Here is an 18322-nt window from a genome sequence, read left to right on the forward strand (position 1 = left end):
AATATAATAACAATGAAAGGGAAGTCTTCAATCAGATTTTTAGCTGAAAAATCTCATGCCTGAATATTGTATACATACAGAGACCCACAGAAAATAACAAGTGATGCTTTAGAAGAATGTTTATAACTTCTTAAAATAGTCACAGTGAATGAAAGTATTATTGGATTGCATCAAATGTGTTTTCCTTCTGTAAGCTCATGTAAAAATACAGAGAACTATAATATCATAAATAAATTAAATTTTATTTGCATGTTGTAGCAGTTCAATAGGAGTGGGTGGAGCACAGAGGACGGCAGGACAGAGATCAGGACAGAGATCAGGTTTGTAAATTGTAATTGCCACACTTTTCAGTGAACAATTTTGCATTGGCTAGAGACACACACACACAGCCAGCGTCTAATCCGGAGATGAGCTCCTCTGCTCTCTGCTCTCCCTCCCTAAATAGGGCACGGTCACTGGGGAGACACACAAACAGGTTAATTGCAGTCAGGTGTAGTGATTCTGCCACCTACCTTCCCTAACTCCACCCTCCTGTCACAGACCGGCGCTTGACCACGCCCCCGCTGCCACACGTCTTTCACTTAAAAGCTCAAAACTTTATCAAAATCATTCACTTTCCAGATAATTCACTTGTAAACTTTCATTTAAAACTTTCAAACATAAATTCAAAATAGCACTAAGACACTACCACACTATTCAAATACGCTCATCAAACAAATTCAATAGTTACAACCACCAGACCCAGCATTAAAAATTTTCCAACTGAAATAAATTTGCGAGACCCGGATGTAAACATACAGACTTCTAAACTTTGACCTGTGCTGTCAGTGAATCGCTTACCTTGCAAAATGCGTTGGTCTGGCTGGTCGAACATTTGCTTATCCATGGAAATTCATTCTCCCATGCAACCTGGTATTTGCATTCATATTTTTGCTGTTTTGATATTTGGTTTAGTGGCCATGATGAATGACTGCTTGTAAAAAATGTCAGACAGCCTGGGTGAATCTTACAGTACATTATGGAAGTGACTGTCGTTCTGTTCGTTGATTGGTTAAAAATCAGTTGATGTCAACAGTGTTTTTCATACAATTTTGATTGGACATAATCGGGAGTATTTTTAACTTGGCGGTAGGGCTTTCCCAAAACCGGGAGATTATCCAGTTTTTAACAAATACGATCGGGAGGCGGGAGGCGGAGGCTAAAATTGGGAGCCTCCCACCGAAATCGGGAGGGTTGGCAAGTATGAAGTCGCCAGATCATCACAGGGCTGACACATAGAGACAGACAACCATTTACACTCACATTCACACCTACGATCAATTTAGAGCCACCAATTAACCTAACCTGCATGTCTTTGGACTGTGGGGGAAACCGGAGCACCTGGAGGAAACCCACGCAGACACGGCGAGAACATGCAAACTCCACACAGAAAGGCCCCCGTCGGCCACTGGGCTCGAACCCACTACACCACCGTGCCACCCAAGAAAACACACCCCACCACAAATACAACTCACATGCTGCACAAACTGCACAATGTTCTTTCCATTTTTATCAGTGTTCATTATATAGCCTATATATCAATGTGCATTCAATATACAGTATGCTCATTTATGTACTGTAACTACATTATATAATGTAAATATGCAATTATGTAATACAGTATGCTCATTTATGTGCCACCGTGGGGCGGCACAGTGGTGTAGTGGTTATCACTGTCACCTCACAGCAAGAAGGTTCTGGGTTTGAGCCCAGTGACCAAGGGATGCTTTTCTGTGTGGAGTCTGCGTGTTCTCCCTGTGTCTGTGTGGGTTTCCTCTGGGTGCTCTGGTTTCCCGCACAGTCCAAAGACATGCGGTTAGGTTAACATGGGGCAATCATGGCCTGAAGGTTGGGCTGAAGTGCTCTTGAGCAAAGCACTTAATCCCCAACTGCTCCCCAGGCACTGTAGCATAGCTGTCCACTGCTCTGGGTATGGGTGTGTGCTCATTGCTCACTTGTGTGTGCATGTGTATGTTCACTGCTTCAGATGGGTTAAATGCAGAGGAGGAATTTCACTGTGCTGTGTTTGTCTGTGCTTGAGTGTACATGTGATAAATAAAAGCTTGTTGTTCTTGTAATTATGTAGAAAAAAAAGCCCAGGTGATGTCTTTATTCAGCTGCCCTGCTGAGCCTTGCATCCACCGTAGACACAAATTTTTGTTTTTGGTTGACAGAAGTGGATGTGGTTAAAACCATATCGCAACTGAGTCATCCAGTACTGCAGTGGCCATTACAAAGCCTCAATCAGAATCCCATTGAAAAAGCATGTCCAAACAAGGACCGAGTCAGGAGGAATGGGCAAAAATATGGGGAGAAACTAGTGCCACTAGAAACTGAATTTGAATTGGTGTTGTTTAGCTTGAATAATTACATTGTAAAACTGAATCTGAATTACCTTATTTGAAATTGAATTTATAAGTTTGGAAATCAATTCCAATAAACTTGAAAAAGAATGTAATATTATGAAATTGAATTAATTTGCTCTGAAACTGCATTTGATCCTCAATGAAAATTCAACTCTCTATATCCTTCCACATTCACTTCTCGCAATTCAAATTCTGTTCTTGTAATTCAATTTCAGATTTTCTGTGACACACATCCAGGTCGTTGAGGAAGAGCAATCAAGTGCAGGTCATTGTGGAGAAACAGAAAATGCCACAACAAATATGGCTACCTTTAGCCACGAACCTAGCATGAAATCTACAGTGAATTATAACGTAATTATGCTATAATGTTCACTAAATATGTGACTGAATACAGTTATCGGGTAAATATTATTTAAATATTGTAAAAGGACAGTGTGTGAATCAGGTATTACTGTTCCATACTTGACATTTTCATGCAAACTTTGCAGCAGTGCTAGTTCCTACATTTACGCTAAATGTGGTGGGAGCAATAAACTGACTGGAAGTCATTCATTTTCTATGTGAGCCAGCGTCTCTCGGCAGTGAGAATCTTCGGGAACACAGTCGTGTAAATTTTGGTTCCATTCAAACCGTTCCCAAGTAGCCTTACAATGGGGGAGAAAGTGATAATTGTGGTAGTGGGTTTCCCCATCATTTATAATGCATCCCTGTTTGCATACAGGGACATAAATTAAAAGGTTTCAAAAACTGTAGGTGTTTCAAGTGAGTTAGTGAAACGCATAATATCTATTCATTATCCGTAACCGCTTATCCTGTGCAGGGTCGCAGGCAAGCTGGAGCCTATCCCAGCTGACTATGGGCAAGAGGCGGGGTACACCCTGGACAAGTTGCCAAATCATCGCAGGGCTGACACACAGAGACAGACAACCATTCATACCTACAGTCAATTTAGAGCCACCAATTAACCTAACCTGCATGTCTTTGGACTGTGGGGGAAACTGGAGCACCTGGAAGAACCCCCCCACACACACAGGGAGAACATGCAAACTCCACACAGAAAGGTCCTCGTCGGCCGCTGGGCTTGAATCCAGAACCATCTTGCTGTGAGGCAACAGTGTTAGCCTCTACACCACTGTGCTGCCCAAGGCATAAAATATTTTGTGCAAATAGAAGGGATTTGCATGATAACTAGCGCCATAGCATGCAAAAGAGTGCTGGCTATTTACCTACATGTGACGTGAATGATACTGTCGAATGGGAGGTATTACAAGACAAGATTTGTTAAAATGAAAGCAGTAATTTTTGTCGATTTTTTGAGTTTTTTTGCAAAAAGGCAAAAAACAAAAAGTCTACCCGGTCTCCCTAATGGTATTATTATCCATTTTTAAAAATTATTTTATTATTTTAATTACAACCCCGATTCCAAAAAAGTTGGGACAAAGTACAACTTGTAAACGGAATGCAATGATGTGGAAGTTTCAAAATTCCATATTTTATTCAGAATAGAACATAGATGACATATCAAATGTTTAAACTGAAAAAAATGCATCATTTAAAGAGAAAAATTAGGTGATATTAAATTTCATGACAACAAAAAAAAAGTTGGGACAAGGCCACGTTTACCACTGTGAGACATCCCCTTTTCTCTTTACAACAGTCTGTAAACGTCTGGGGACTGAGGAGACAAGTTGCTCAAGTTTAGGGATAGGAATGTGTGGCAGCGGGGGCGTGGTCAAGCGCCGGTCTGTGACAGGAGGGCGGAGTCAGGGAAGGTAAGTGGCAGAATCACGTCACCTGAGAGCAATTAACCTGTTTGTGTGTCTTCCCAGTGACTGCGCCCTATATCAGGAGGGAGAGCGAGAGCAGAAGGAGCTCAGCCCTGAACCAGACGCCGGTTGTGTGTCTGTCATTGTTATACTGAAAAGTGTGGCAATAAAGCCCTTTATAAAACCTGATCTCTGTCCTGCCGTCCTCTGTGCTCCACCCACACGTAGGGTCTCTTACAGTGGTGCCGAAACCCGGGACAGTGGAGCACCAAACCAGCAGCCCCATGGAATCCTCCCCGTTCGCCGATCTGGTCCACGCCCTCGCCACGGCTCAGCAAAGCCAGCACCAGGCACTCGTTACGCTCCGAAAGGAGCAGGAGCAGCGCTTCGAAGCCCTGGTGCTGGCCCAGCAGGAAGATCGCGAGGCGTTCCGGCATCTCCTCGCGTCGGCGGGGTCCACCAGCGCTCCGGCCGCGGGCCCGTCTCCCCTCATTGTCACCAAGATGGGCCCGCAGGACGACCCCGAGGCGTTCATCACGTTGTTTGAACAGGTCGCCGAAGCCTCGGGGTGGCCGATGGAGCAGCGCGCGGCGCGCCTCCTCCCCCTGCTCACGGGAGAGGCCCAGCTGGCCGCGCTACAGCTCCCCGCCGACCGCCGGCTGGCCTTCGCGGACCTCCGCCGGGCCGTCCTCCAGCGCGTGGGGCGCACACCGGAGCAACAGCGCCAGCGCTTCCGCGCGCTGCGACTGGAGGAAGTCGGCCGGCCGTTCGCGTTCGGCCAGCAGCTCCGGGACGCCTGCTGGCGGTGGCTGAGGGTCAACGATCGCGACGCCGAGGGAATCGTCGACCAGGTGGTACTGGAACAGTTCATCGCCCGCTTACCAGCCGGAACCGCGGAGTGGGTCCAGTGCCACCGCCCGGCTTCGCTGGATCAGGCAGTCGAGCTGGCGGAGGATCATCTGGCGGCTGTCCCGGCGGCAGGACAGCAGATGGCATCTCTTCTCTCCTCTTCTCTCTCTCTCTCTCCCCCTCCTCCTGTGTCCTGTCCTCGCCCCATTCCCCCTCCGCGGAGGCGGGGGCCGGCACCCCCCCAGCCGGCCCGCCGCACCCGCGGTGCCCTCCCGTTTCTCCCTTCTGTGTCTGTCTCTCCCCCACCTCAGGTGAGTGAACCCCAGATCACCGGCGCAGAGGGAAAGCCCGGGCCGGTTTGCTGGCGCTGCGGGGAACCGGGCCACCTTCAACAGCAGTGCAGGGCAATGGAAGTGGGCGCGGTGGTTCGGATCCCCGACGCGCCAGAGGCCGCCCTCGATCGGGCCGGAGCGTATCGCATACCGGTGAGTATCCAAGGGGCTACATATCAGGCGTTGGTGGATTCTGGTTGTAATCAGACCTCAATTCGCCAAAGCCTGGTTCAAAACGAGGCATTGGGGGGAGCACAAGGGGTGAAGGTGTTGTGTGCACGGGGATGTTCACAGCTACCCTTTGGTGTCGGTCCACATTATTTTCAGAGGGGAAAAATTCATAGAAAAGGCGGCGGTTAATCCTCGCCTTACCCACTCTCTAATTTTGGGGACTGATTGGCCGGGATTTCGGGGTTTAATGACACGCCTAGTCGAGAGTGGGTCCTGCCATTTGACAGGGGGAGGTCCCGGGGTCGCTTTGGCGGGAGCAGCTGTCACAGAGCCGTCTACGTCATCTCCGCGTCAGAGTGAGGAGCCGCCGGCTCCTCCTCTCTCTACTGGGGAATCCCTCGCGGATTTCCCATTAGAGCAGTCGCGAGACGAGACTCTGCGGCATGCGTTTGACCAAGTGAGAGTAATCGATGGTCAAACGCTCCAGCCGAACGCCACCCCGTCCTTCCCCTACTTCGCGATTATGAAGGATAGATTATACCGAGTGACGCAGGACACTCAAACGAAAGAGCGAGTCATGCAGCTTTTAATTCCGAAGAGCCGCCGGGAATTGGTATTCCAGGCGGCTCACTTTAATCCCATGGCTGGACACTTAGGGCAGGATAAGACACTAGCCCGAATAATGGCCCGTTTCTATTGGCCGGGGATTCGCGGCGATGTCCGTAGGTGGTGTACGGCATGCCGCGAATGCCAGTTAGTAAACCCAGCGGCCATTCCAAAAGCGCCTTTGCGCCCTCTACCGTTAATCGAGACCCCGTTTGAAAGAATTGGGATGGATCTCGTCGGGCCATTAGATCGGTCAACACGAGGGTACCGCTTTATATTAGTTCTGGTGGACTATGCAACGCGATACCCGGAAGCAGTGCCTCTGCGCAATATCTCAGCACGCAGTATTGCAGAGGCACTCTTCCGCGTCATCTCCCGAGTTGGAATCCCGAAAGAGATTCTGACTGATCAAGGCACTACGTTTATGTCACGAACACTGCGCGAACTGTATGGGTTATTGGGGATTAAGCCGATCCGCACCAGCGTGTATCACCCACAAACGGACGGTTTAGTGGAACGATTCAACCGCACCCTCAAAAATATTATTAAAAAATTCGTAAGTGAGGACGCACGTAACTGGGATAAGTGGCTCGAACCCTTGCTGTTCTCAGTGCGAGAGGTCCCCCAAGCCTCCACGGGGTTCTCCCCGTTTGAATTATTATATGGGCGTAAGCCGCGCGGCATCCTGGACGTGCTGCGGGAAAATTGGGAGGAGGGACCTTCACAAAGTAAGAACGAAATTCAGTACGTTATGGACCTGCGCGCAAAACTCCACACGCTCACCCACCTAACTCAGGAGAATTTGCGGCAGGCCCAGGAACGGCAAGCCCGCCTGTACAACAAGGGTACGCGCCTTAGAGAGTTCACTCCGGGAGATAAGGTACTCGTACTGTTGCCCACGTCGAGCTCCAAATTGATCGCCAAGTGGCAAGGACCCTTTGAGGTCACACGGCGAGTCGGGGACGTCGACTATGAGGTGAGGCGAACGGACAGGGGTGGGGCGCTACAGATTTACCACCTCAACCTGCTTAAACTCTGGAACGAGGAGGTCCCCGTGGCGTTGGTGTCGGTAGTTCCAGAGAAGGCGGAGCTGGGGCCGGAGATTCAAAAAGGGACATTGGCATCACGTACCTCTCCGGTCCCCTGTGGAGACCACCTCTCCCCGACCCAACTCACGGAGGTCGCCCAGTTGCAGACCGAGTTTTCGGATGTGTTCTCGCCCCTGCCCGGTCGCACTAACCTCATAGAGCACCACATAGAGACGCCCCCGGGGGTGGTAGTGCGTAGCCGCCCTTACAGGCTACCTGAACACAAAAAAAAGGTGGTTCGGGAAGAACTTCAGACCATGCTCGAAATGGGCATCGTCGAGGAGTCCTACAGTGACTGGAGCAGCCCGGTGGTCTTGGTACCCAAGGCCGACGGGTCGGTCCGGTTCTGTGTGGACTATAGAAAAGTCAACGCGGTGTCTAAATTCGACGCGTACCCAATGCCTCGTATTGATGAGTTGCTCGATCGACTCGGCACTGCTCGCTTTTATTCGACACTGGCTTTAACGAAGGGATATTGGCAGATCCCCTTGACTCCACTATCCCGAGAAAAAACGGCCTTTTCCACACCGTTTGGTTTACACCAATTCGTCACCCTTCCGTTTGGGCTGTTTGGGGCCCCCGCAACGTTTCAGCGGCTGATGGACCGAGTCCTCCGCCCTCACGCCACATATGCGGCAGCATATTTAGATGACATAATCATCTATAGCAATGACTGGCAGCGGCACCTCGAACATCTGAGGGCCGTCCTTAGGTCGCTGAGGCGAGCGGGGCTCACAGCCAACCCAAAGAAGTGTGCGATTGGGCGGGTGGAAGTACGGTATCTGGGCTTCCACTTGGGCAACGGGCAGGTGCGTCCCCAAATTAATAAGACGGCAGCAATTGCGGCCTGCCCGAGGCCCAAGACCAAAAAGGGGGTGAGACAGTTCCTGGGGCTGGCTGGCTATTATCGCAGGTTTATACCTAATTATTCGGACGTCACCAGCCCGCTGACTGATCTCACTAAAAAGGGGGCACCAGATCCGGTCCAGTGGACGGAGCAGTGCCAGCGGGCTTTCTCAGAGGTAAAGGCTGCACTGTGTGGGGGGCCACTTCTACACTCCCCTGACTTTTCTCTCCCTTTTATGTTGCAGACCGATGCGTCGGACAGAGGGCTGGGGGCGGTTTTGTCCCAGGAGGTGGAGGGGGAGGACCGCCCTGTCCTGTATATCAGCAGGAAGCTGTCGGTGCGTGAGGGGCGCTACAGCACCATAGAGAAAGAGTGTCTGGCCATCAAGTGGGCGGTTCTTGCCCTCCGGTACTACCTGCTGGGGCGCCCTTTCACCCTCTGTTCGGACCACGCGCCCCTCCAGTGGCTCCACCGCATGAAAGATGCCAACGCGCGGATCACCCGTTGGTATCTGGCGCTCCAACCCTTTAATTTCAAGGTGGTCCACAGGCCGGGGGCGCAGATGGTCGTGGCGGACTTCCTCTCCCGTCAAGGGGGGGGGGAGTCGGCTGCAGGCCGGACGGCCGCCCGGCCTGAGTCGGGCGGTGGGGGTATGTGGCAGCGGGGGCGTGGTCAAGCGCCGGTCTGTGACAGGAGGGCGGAGTCAGGGAAGGTAAGTGGCAGAATCACGTCACCTGAGAGCAATTAACCTGTTTGTGTGTCTTCCCAGTGACTGCGCCCTATATCAGGAGGGAGAGCGAGAGCAGAAGGAGCTCAGCCCTGAACCAGACGCCGGTTGTGTGTCTGTCATTGTTATACTGAAAAGTGTGGCAATAAAGCCCTTTATAAAACCTGATCTCTGTCCTGCCGTCCTCTGTGCTCCACCCACATGTAGGGTCTCTTACAGAATGTTAACCCATTCTAGTCTAATATAGGATTCTAGTTGCTCAACCGTCTTAGGTCTTTTTTTGTCGTATCTTCCGTTTTATGATGCGCCAAATGTTTTCTATGGGTGAAAGATCTGGACTGCAGGCTGGCCAGTTCAGTACCCGGACCCTTCTTCTACGCAGCCATGATGCTGTAATTGATGCAGTATGTGGTTTGGCATTGTCATGTTGGAAAATGCAAGGTCTTCCCTGAAAGAGACGTCGTCTAGATGGGAGCATATGTTGCTCTAGAATCTGGATATACCTTTCAGCATTGATGGTGTCTTTCCAGATGTGTAAGCTGCCCATGCCACACGCACTAATGCAACCCCATACCATCAGAGATGCAGGCTTCTGAACTGAGCTCTGATAACAACTTGGGTCGTCCTTCTCCTCTTTAGTCCGAATGACACGGCGTCCCTGATTTCCATAAAGAACTTCAAATTTTGATTTGTCTGACCACAGAACAGTTTTCCACTTTGCCACAGTCCATTTTAAATGAGCCTTGGCCCAGAGAAGACATCTGCGCTTCTGGATCATGTTTAGATACGGCTTCTTCTTTGAACTATAGAGTTTTAGCTGGCAACAGCGGATGGCACGGTTAATTGTGTTCATAGATAACGTTCTCTGGAAATGTTCCTGAGCCCATTTTGTGATTTCCAATACAGAAGCATGCCTGTATGTGATGCAGTGCCATCTAAGGGCCTGAAGATCATGGGCACCCAGTATGGTTTTTCGGCCTTGACCCTTATGCACAGAGATTCTTCCAGATTCTCTGAATCTTTTGATGATATTATGCACTGTAGATGATGATATGTTCAACCTCTTTGCAATTTTACACTGTCGAACTCCTTTCTGATATTGCTCCACTATTTGTCGGCGCAGAATTAGGGGGATTGGTGATCCTCTTCCCATCTTTACTTCTGAGAGCCGCTGCCACTCCAAGATGCTCTTTTTATACCCAGTCATGTTAATGGCCTATTACCAGTTGATCTAATGAGTTGCAATTTGGTCCTCCAGCTGTTCCTTTTTTGTACCTTTAACTTTTCCAGCCTCTTATTGCCCCTGTCCCAACTTTTTTTGAGATGTGTTGCTGTCATGAAATTTCAAATGAGCCAATATTTGGCATGAAATTTCAAAATGTCTCACTTTCGACATTTGATATGTTGTCTATGTTCTATTGTGAATACAATATCAGTTTTTGAGATTTGTAAATTATTGCATTCCATTTTATTTACAATTTGTACTTTGTCCCAACTTTTTTGGAATCGGGGTTGTATTTAAATTATTGTATTTTTAAATACGATAGTCACAAGCCACAAGTCTGACTACTATGTTCTCCAGATTAGTTTTAAAGACCAAAGGTATAAAAATTAAACAATTTGTTTACTAATTGATAAATTTACATGTTAAAATGTGTCATTTATTGGTGGTGTAAAGAATGCAAAGGGTCAAGGGTCTGTCTTCATGACAATCTATGATAGGGAAGAAAGAAAGATACAGTATGATATGTTACCATGAGTGAGTGATATAAAGACTTTTTTCATGAATACACAGTATGAAGGACATATACTTTTATACAGACATCATTATCATGTTACTATGCAGTTAGGCACACATATGCACAAGTGCAAAAACTTTCTAAAATGGAATTCCTCAGGATTTCAGTAATGTGGTATACAATTACTGGTTACTACCAAAATGTAACTTTGCACAATTTTCACCTTTGACTTCATCCGTTAATGTCCATGAAGAAACCCACGTCAGTGTCATTGATCTGCTCAGTGATGTTCATTAAAAGAGATGTGATTTCTGAAGTTATCACTTATCTTCTAATCAAATGTAAAGCCAGTCATAGAAATCAGGTGATACACAGGGACTTGATCATTTAAGTATAGCTCACTGTGTTATAATGACATTATAATACAATAGATATAATCCAAATGAAATGCCTATTATGTACTATTAGATACAGTATGTAAGCAGATAGCTAACTACCGTATTCTGAAATTAGACAACTAGATATGATAACACCCATCCATCCATCCATCCATCCATCCATTATTTGTACCGCTTACCCGTAAGTGTCACAAGAGGTAGCTGGAGCCTATCCCAGCTGATATCAGGTGAGCCAGGGAACACCATGGACAGGTTGCTAGTCTATCACAGGGCTAACACAGAGACACATTCACACTCACATTCACACCTATGGATAACTGTATCTAGTCACAAATTTAATGAAAATTATAATCACAAAGTAATTCATTGTAGATTCGAGATTCCATGCTACATTTATTCAAGCTAAGCAATACAATTTCAAACTAGAAGGAAACTCAGTAGAGTGCATACAGTGGTGCTTGAAAGTTTGTGAACCCTTTAGAATTTTCTATATTTCTGCATAAATATGACCGAAAACATCATCAGATTTTCACACAAGTCCTAAAAGTAGATAAAGAGAACCCAGTTAAACAAATGAGACAAGAATATTATACTTGGTCATTTATTGATTGAGGAAAATGATCCAATATTACATATCTGTGAGTGGCAAAAGTATGTGAACCTTTGCTTTCAGTATCTGGTGTGACCCCCTTGTGCAGCAATAACTGCAACTAAACGTTTGCGGTAACTGTTGATCAGTCCTGCACACCGGCTTGGAGGAATTTCAGCCCATTCCTCCGTACAGAACAGCTTCAACTCTGGGATGTTTGTGGGTTTCCTCACATGAAATGCTCGCTTCAAGTCCTTCCACAACATTTCCATTGGATTAAGGTCAGGACTTTGACTTGGCCATTCCAAAACATTAACTTTATTCTTCTTTAACTATTCTTTGGTAGAACGACTTGTGTGCTTAGGGTCGTTGTCTTGCTGCATGACCCACCTTCTCTTGAGATTCAGTTCATGGACAGATGTCCTGACATTTTCCTTTAGAATCCGCTGGTATAATTCAGAATTCATTGTTCCATCAATTATGGCAAGCCATCCTGGTCCAGATGCAGCAAAACGGGCCCAAACCATGATACTACCACCACTGTGTTTCACAGATGGGATAAGGTTCTTATGCTGGAATGCAGTGTTTTCCTTTCTCCAAACATAATGCTTCTCATTTAAACCAAAAAGTTCTATTTTGGTCTCATCCGTCCACAAAACATTTTTCCAATAGTCTTCTGGCTTGTCCACATGGTCTTTAGCAAACTGCAGACAGGCAGCAATGTTCTTTTTGGAGAGCAGTGGCTTTCTCCTTGCAACCCTGCCATGCACACCATTGTTGTTCAGTGTTCTCCTGATGGTAGACTCATGAACATTAACATTATCCAATGTGAGAGAGGCCTTCAGTTGCTTAGAAGTTACCCTGGGGTCCTTTGTGACCTCACTGACTATTACAGGCCTTGCTCTTGGAATGATCTTTGTTGGTCGACCACTCCTGTGGAGGGTAACAATGGTCTTGAATTTACTACATTTGTGCACAATCTGTCTGACTGTGGATTGGTGGAGTCCAAACTCTTTAGAGATGGTTTTGTAATCTTTTCCAGCCCGATGAGCATCAACAATGCTTTTTCTGAGGTCCTCAGAAATCTCCTTTGTTCGTGCCATGATACACTTCCAGAAAACATGTGTTGTGAAGATCAGACTTTGATAGATCCCTGTTCTTTAAATAAAACAGGGTGCCCACTCACACCTGATTGTCATCCCACTGATTGAAAACACCTGACTCTAATTTCACCTTCAAATTAACTGCTAATCCTAGAGGTTCACATACTTTTGCCACTCACAGATATGTAATATTGAATCATTTTCCTCAATAAATAAATGACCAAGTATAATATTTTTGACACATTTGTTTAACTGGGTTCTCTTTATCTACTTTTAGGACTTGTGTGAAAACCTGATAATGTTTTAAGTCATATTTATGCAGAAATATAGAAAATTCTAAAGGGTTCACAAATTTTCAAGCACCACTGTACCTCCACATTAGAATATCCAGAAAAAATTAGAATGTTTTGATCAAACAAATAAAATGTGTCAGTTTTGATATCACACATCACATCACATTATCTCTAGCCGCTTTATCCTTCTACAGGGTCGCAGGCAAGCTGGAGCCTATCCCAGCTGACTACGGGCGAAAGGCGGGGTACACCCTGGACAAGTCGCCAGGTCATCACAGGGCTGACACATAGACACAGACAACCATTCACACTCACATTCACACCTACGGTCAATTTAGAGTCACCAGTTAACCTAACCTGCATGTCTTTGGACTGTGGGGGAAACCGGAGCACCCGGAGGAAACCCACGCGGACACGGGGAGAACATGCAAACTCCACACAGAAAGGCCCTCGCCAGCCCCGGGGCTCGAACCCAGGACCTTCTTGCTGTGAGGCGACAGCGCTAACCACTACACCACCGTGCCGCCGCAGTTTTCTCATCTCATCTCATTATCTCTAGCCGCTTTATCCTTCTACAGGGTCGCAGGCAAGCTGGAGCCTATCCCAGCTGACTACGGGCGAAAGGCGGGGTACACCCTGGACAAGTCGCCAGGTCATCACAGGGCTGACACATAGACACAGACAACCATTCACACTCACATTCACACCTACGGTCAATTTAGAGTCACCAGTTAACCTAACCTGCATGTCTTTGGACTGTGGGGGAAACCGGAGCACCCGGAGGAAACCCACGCGGACACGGGGAGAACATGCAAACTCCACACAGAAAGGCCCTCGCCGGCCCCGGGGCTCGAACCCAGGACCTTCTTGCTGTGAGGCGACAGCGCTAACCACTACACCACCGTGCCGCCGCCGCCGCAGTTTTGATATGTAAAAACATTTACACTCAATTCCCCAGAAATCGCCAACAGCAGATGTATTTTATTATTATTATTATTATTTGAAATATCTCAGCTTAGGTACCTGCTGGTCATTTGTCCATATGCTGAGGGCAAGCTATAACTAATAGCCTTACATTACATTACATTACATTACATTACATTACATTAATGGCATTTAGCAGATGCTCTTATCCAGAGTGATGTACAATATACCCAGAGTAGCCTGGGGAGCAGTTGGGGGTTACAGTAGGTGCCTTGCTCAAGAGCACTTCAGCCATTCCTGCTGGTCCAGGGAATCAGTCCAGTGACCTTTTGGTCATAAAAGTGCTTCTCTAACCATTAGGCCATAGCCTTAGGCCTCTAGCACGTTTCTTATGATTCTTTTCTGCAGGAGTTCTATCTGATGCCAGTCTTCTCAAGATGTTTGGTGAGGTTTTTGGTAACCATGCCTAATGAACCAACACAAGTCTTGATGTTCCATAGATGTGCCATCTCTCTTCTGAGATCCTGGGAATTTTCAATCTTTTCTCTCTCCTTGTCAGTGATGCTGGCATCTCCAGCAGGGGCGATTTCTCAGAGACAACAAGGGAAGCCGAGCTTCCCCTAAAATTCTCTCCCCAAACTGCGGCATCTATGACGTTGAATTCTCATTTAAACAATAACTTGCATAACATAATATATGCCCAAGATTGTATTTACGTTCATAACTATCCTGTAACTTATTTGAGTGATGTCTGACGAACTTGCAGTTCGCTACGAGAATCACCTTTGCTGCCAGGCTGTAACCAGCGTTGCCAGATACTGCTGACGTTTTCCAGCCAAAATATGTTCAAAACCCACCAAAAAACACTTAAAACCGCCCAATCTGGCAACACTGGCTGTAACCTTTCTTATTTCAATGGGCTCTATGCGCTGGCAGCCGGGTTTCCGTTGCAGTCTATGAGAGGGCTCTGAACAGCCAATTTCGGCTAGTTGTTATTGGTTAAAATCGACAAAATCGTCACTTCCAGGGAAGCCGGGCTTCTCTGGGACTAAACGAGACAGTGGGAGGGACAAGAAGCCGGGCTGATAAAGGATTATTGGAGGTAGTGTTTGAAAGACATGAGGAGGGCGGTACTTCAGCGAGGAATACAGAAGTATGATCAGTCAGTCCCTAGCGGATGTCGAGAAAGTGTAGTCATGTGCCAAAGTGCTGTCCGAATTTCTTTTCATATAAACATTACACTGTAAAAAAAAAATAGTTGAGAATACTTGAAATTTCAAGGCAACCGTCTGCATTAAGAATTTTATGTTTTGCCAACGATGTGCCCATGATAATCCAAACTATGATAAAACTGTTATCTTTATTAACAATTCTTAATTAAGTCAATTTTCAATTCCTCATTCTGCCAACATAGATTTCTCTTTTTGCTGAACAGTGGCATTCACAGTAGTACAAAAAGGCAATTGAGGTTATCACAATTTTTTTTTTTTTTTAGATTTTTTTTCACCTCTATTTGGATAGGACAGTGTAGAGACAGGAAATGAGCGGAAAAAAGTCTGATAACCTCAATTACCTTTTTGTACTACTGTGAATGCCACTGTTCAGCAAAAAGAGAAATCTATGTTGGCAGAATGAGGAATTGAAAATTGACTTAATTAAGAATTCTTAATAAAGATAACAGTTTTATCATAGTTTGGATTATCATGGGCACATCTTTGGCAAAACATAAAATTCTTAATGCAGACTGTTGCCTTGAAATTTCAAGTATTCTCAACTATTCTTTTTTTACAGTGTACTTCTCATTGATGTCTCTGTACATTACTCTGTAAATAAATGTAAATATTATTCGTTGTGCTCCGTTAACTTTCATCCATTCTATCAGTTTGATCATTCGTGAATTCACTCGTTTATTTCATTTGTAGTTCAATCTGGTTGTAGGCTAGCTTGAGCCTTATTGGGATCTGCAGTGCTAGCTGCTAACAGAAATTGATGAAGTCTCTGGAAAGCACAACCAGCTAGTATGACAGGGTCACAGACCATTTTCTGGAAAAGGAGCGGAGGGCAGAATTTGTGCATAAATAGTGTGCATCATATAATGTTCATGAATCTGAAGTGTGTATATTGTTCAGTAATGTTAAGAGAATGGTGGGCTCTGTGTTATAGGTTATACCTGGGTATAATATTCAAGGTTCTGTGTGTTGCATAGCCTACCTGGTTATGAATTTCCAGACTGTGTTGCAGAAGATGTTCAAGGATGTGTTGCACAGCTGGGTGTTGTGTTAAAGACCCTGTGTTGCATATCAGGGTATGATTGTTCAAGGCTCTTCGTTGAATAGCCAGTGATTTTTGGATGTTTGATATTTTTGATTAAGGATATGAGGCACTAGCCTGGCAAGCCAGACTATAACATGAAATGTACAACCAAAAATACTTTCTGCCACTAGGTAGGGTTGTCTAGTTCACTATGCTAATGGGGCACACCTTTCTATGCTTTGATATCCGGCCTACAGGTTTTACGATGAATACGTAAAATGGGCTTCCCCTGTTTTAAAAACCAGCAGCCGCCACTGATCTCCAGGTACAGCAATATCAATTATTCGGTAGTGTTTCTCTTTATTATTATTATTATTATTATTATTATTATTATTAATGATGATGATGGTGATATAAGCTTACTTCAAAATTCAGAGCTTAAAAAAGCAGATTTGGTGAAATCACGAGGGCGGCACGGTGGTGTAGTGGTTAGCGCTGTCGCCTCACAGCAAGAAGGTCCTGGGTTCGAGCCCCGGGGCCGGCGAGGGCCTTTCTGTGCGGAGTTTGCATGTTCTCCCAGTGTCCGCGTGGGTTTCCTCCGGGTGCTCCGGTTTCCCCCACAGTCCAAAGACATGCAGGTTAGGTTAACTGGTGACTCTAAATTGACCATAGGTGTGAGTGTGAATGGTTGTCTGTGTCTATGTGTCAGCCCTGTGATGACCTGGTGACTTGTCCAGGGTGTACCCCGCCTTTCGCCCGTAGTCAGCTGGGATAGGCTCCAGCTTGCCTGCCACCCTGTAGAAGGATAAAGCGGCTAGAGATAATGAGATGAGATGAGATGGTGAAATCACAGTGTTAACTGTAATTAGCCAATAATAATGTGTGTGTTGTGAGTGTGATGCAGTGCTGCAAAATGACACATGGGATGGGACTGGTGTGTCATGGACTGTGGTTACAGGACAAACTAATCCAGTGTAAGCTGATTATCAGCGTATGCCAAACTTTGGAAACAAGTGAAATGGAACATTGCATTGAGAAATATCTCTCTCTCTCTCTCTCTCTGTGGACTCATACATCAAGAGTGGGTGTTTGAAGATTTATAAACAAAGTCTATTGGATTATCTGGACTTTCTGTTGCATTTATATCAGTAATCAGGCTGCTTAGATGGGCAGAAATTATTGGAAATGATTTCCAACGAAGACATAATGCTGATGAATTGAGACAGTGATTAAAAGAAGATTTTTTTCTTTTGGGATGCTGCTCCTCTACTCCTGTTTTCTTTTCCTCATGTATCTGTCGCTCTACCTGTCATTTAACTTCCTCAGGAGTCTGTTCACATTAGACAGCGAGAAGCATGATGTGACGGCAAGAATCCGGAGAAAGAGATGGAGGAGAGGACAGATGAAACTGTCTACCAGGATGACATTCCAGCGAAAGAGCACACATACTATTGAAAACACACTCACACACATTCATTAACAAACACATTGCCATGCATGCTAAAACAAACACACACACACACACACACACACACACACACACACACACACACACACACACTTGTCCACAACAAAAACACATCCACTGTGTTGCGCACAATTTGGGGAGATAAGTATAAAGCATGTGTTATACTGATAAATACATTTAAAAATGCATATGTTTTGAACTTTTGTCAACATTAGACGAATTAACAGCTTTAAGATATTCTTAAAGTATCCTAAAAGTTTACAAAATGCTAAATTTCAGTGTATTTACTTATAACTTTAAGAATTCTTATTGGATAACTTTAAGTGCCTTTCTCTGACTTCTTAAAGATAAGAAAATGCTGTTAAAAAGAACTTTTAAGATCTCACTTTTAAAATTACTAAATTTAACATTTAAATGTACTAAGGTCAATACTACTTTTAAGAATACCAATAAAGGGTCTTAAAGTTACTAGTACATTTAATGAATTAAAAAAGCTCAGTAAAGGTACTTAAATGTACTACTAAATTTAAAGGCTGGTGTTAAAGGTAACTTAAATACACTACTAAATTTAAGGCTCCTTTAAGGTTTAGATTAAATGCAAAGAAATTCACATTTTCACCTAGTGAAAAATGTATTTTAAAAATATGTTTTATTACAATTACATAGAGATGAATATAAATATTAGATATAAAGTTGGATCTTATCTAATATCAGTGGTCAAAATACTTTTTTCCAGTGTTCTGCAATATTGCAGAATGTCAAAA

This window comes from Neoarius graeffei, chromosome 9, assembly GCF_027579695.1.
Source record: "Neoarius graeffei isolate fNeoGra1 chromosome 9, fNeoGra1.pri, whole genome shotgun sequence".
Taxonomy (NCBI): domain Eukaryota; kingdom Metazoa; phylum Chordata; class Actinopteri; order Siluriformes; family Ariidae; genus Neoarius; species Neoarius graeffei.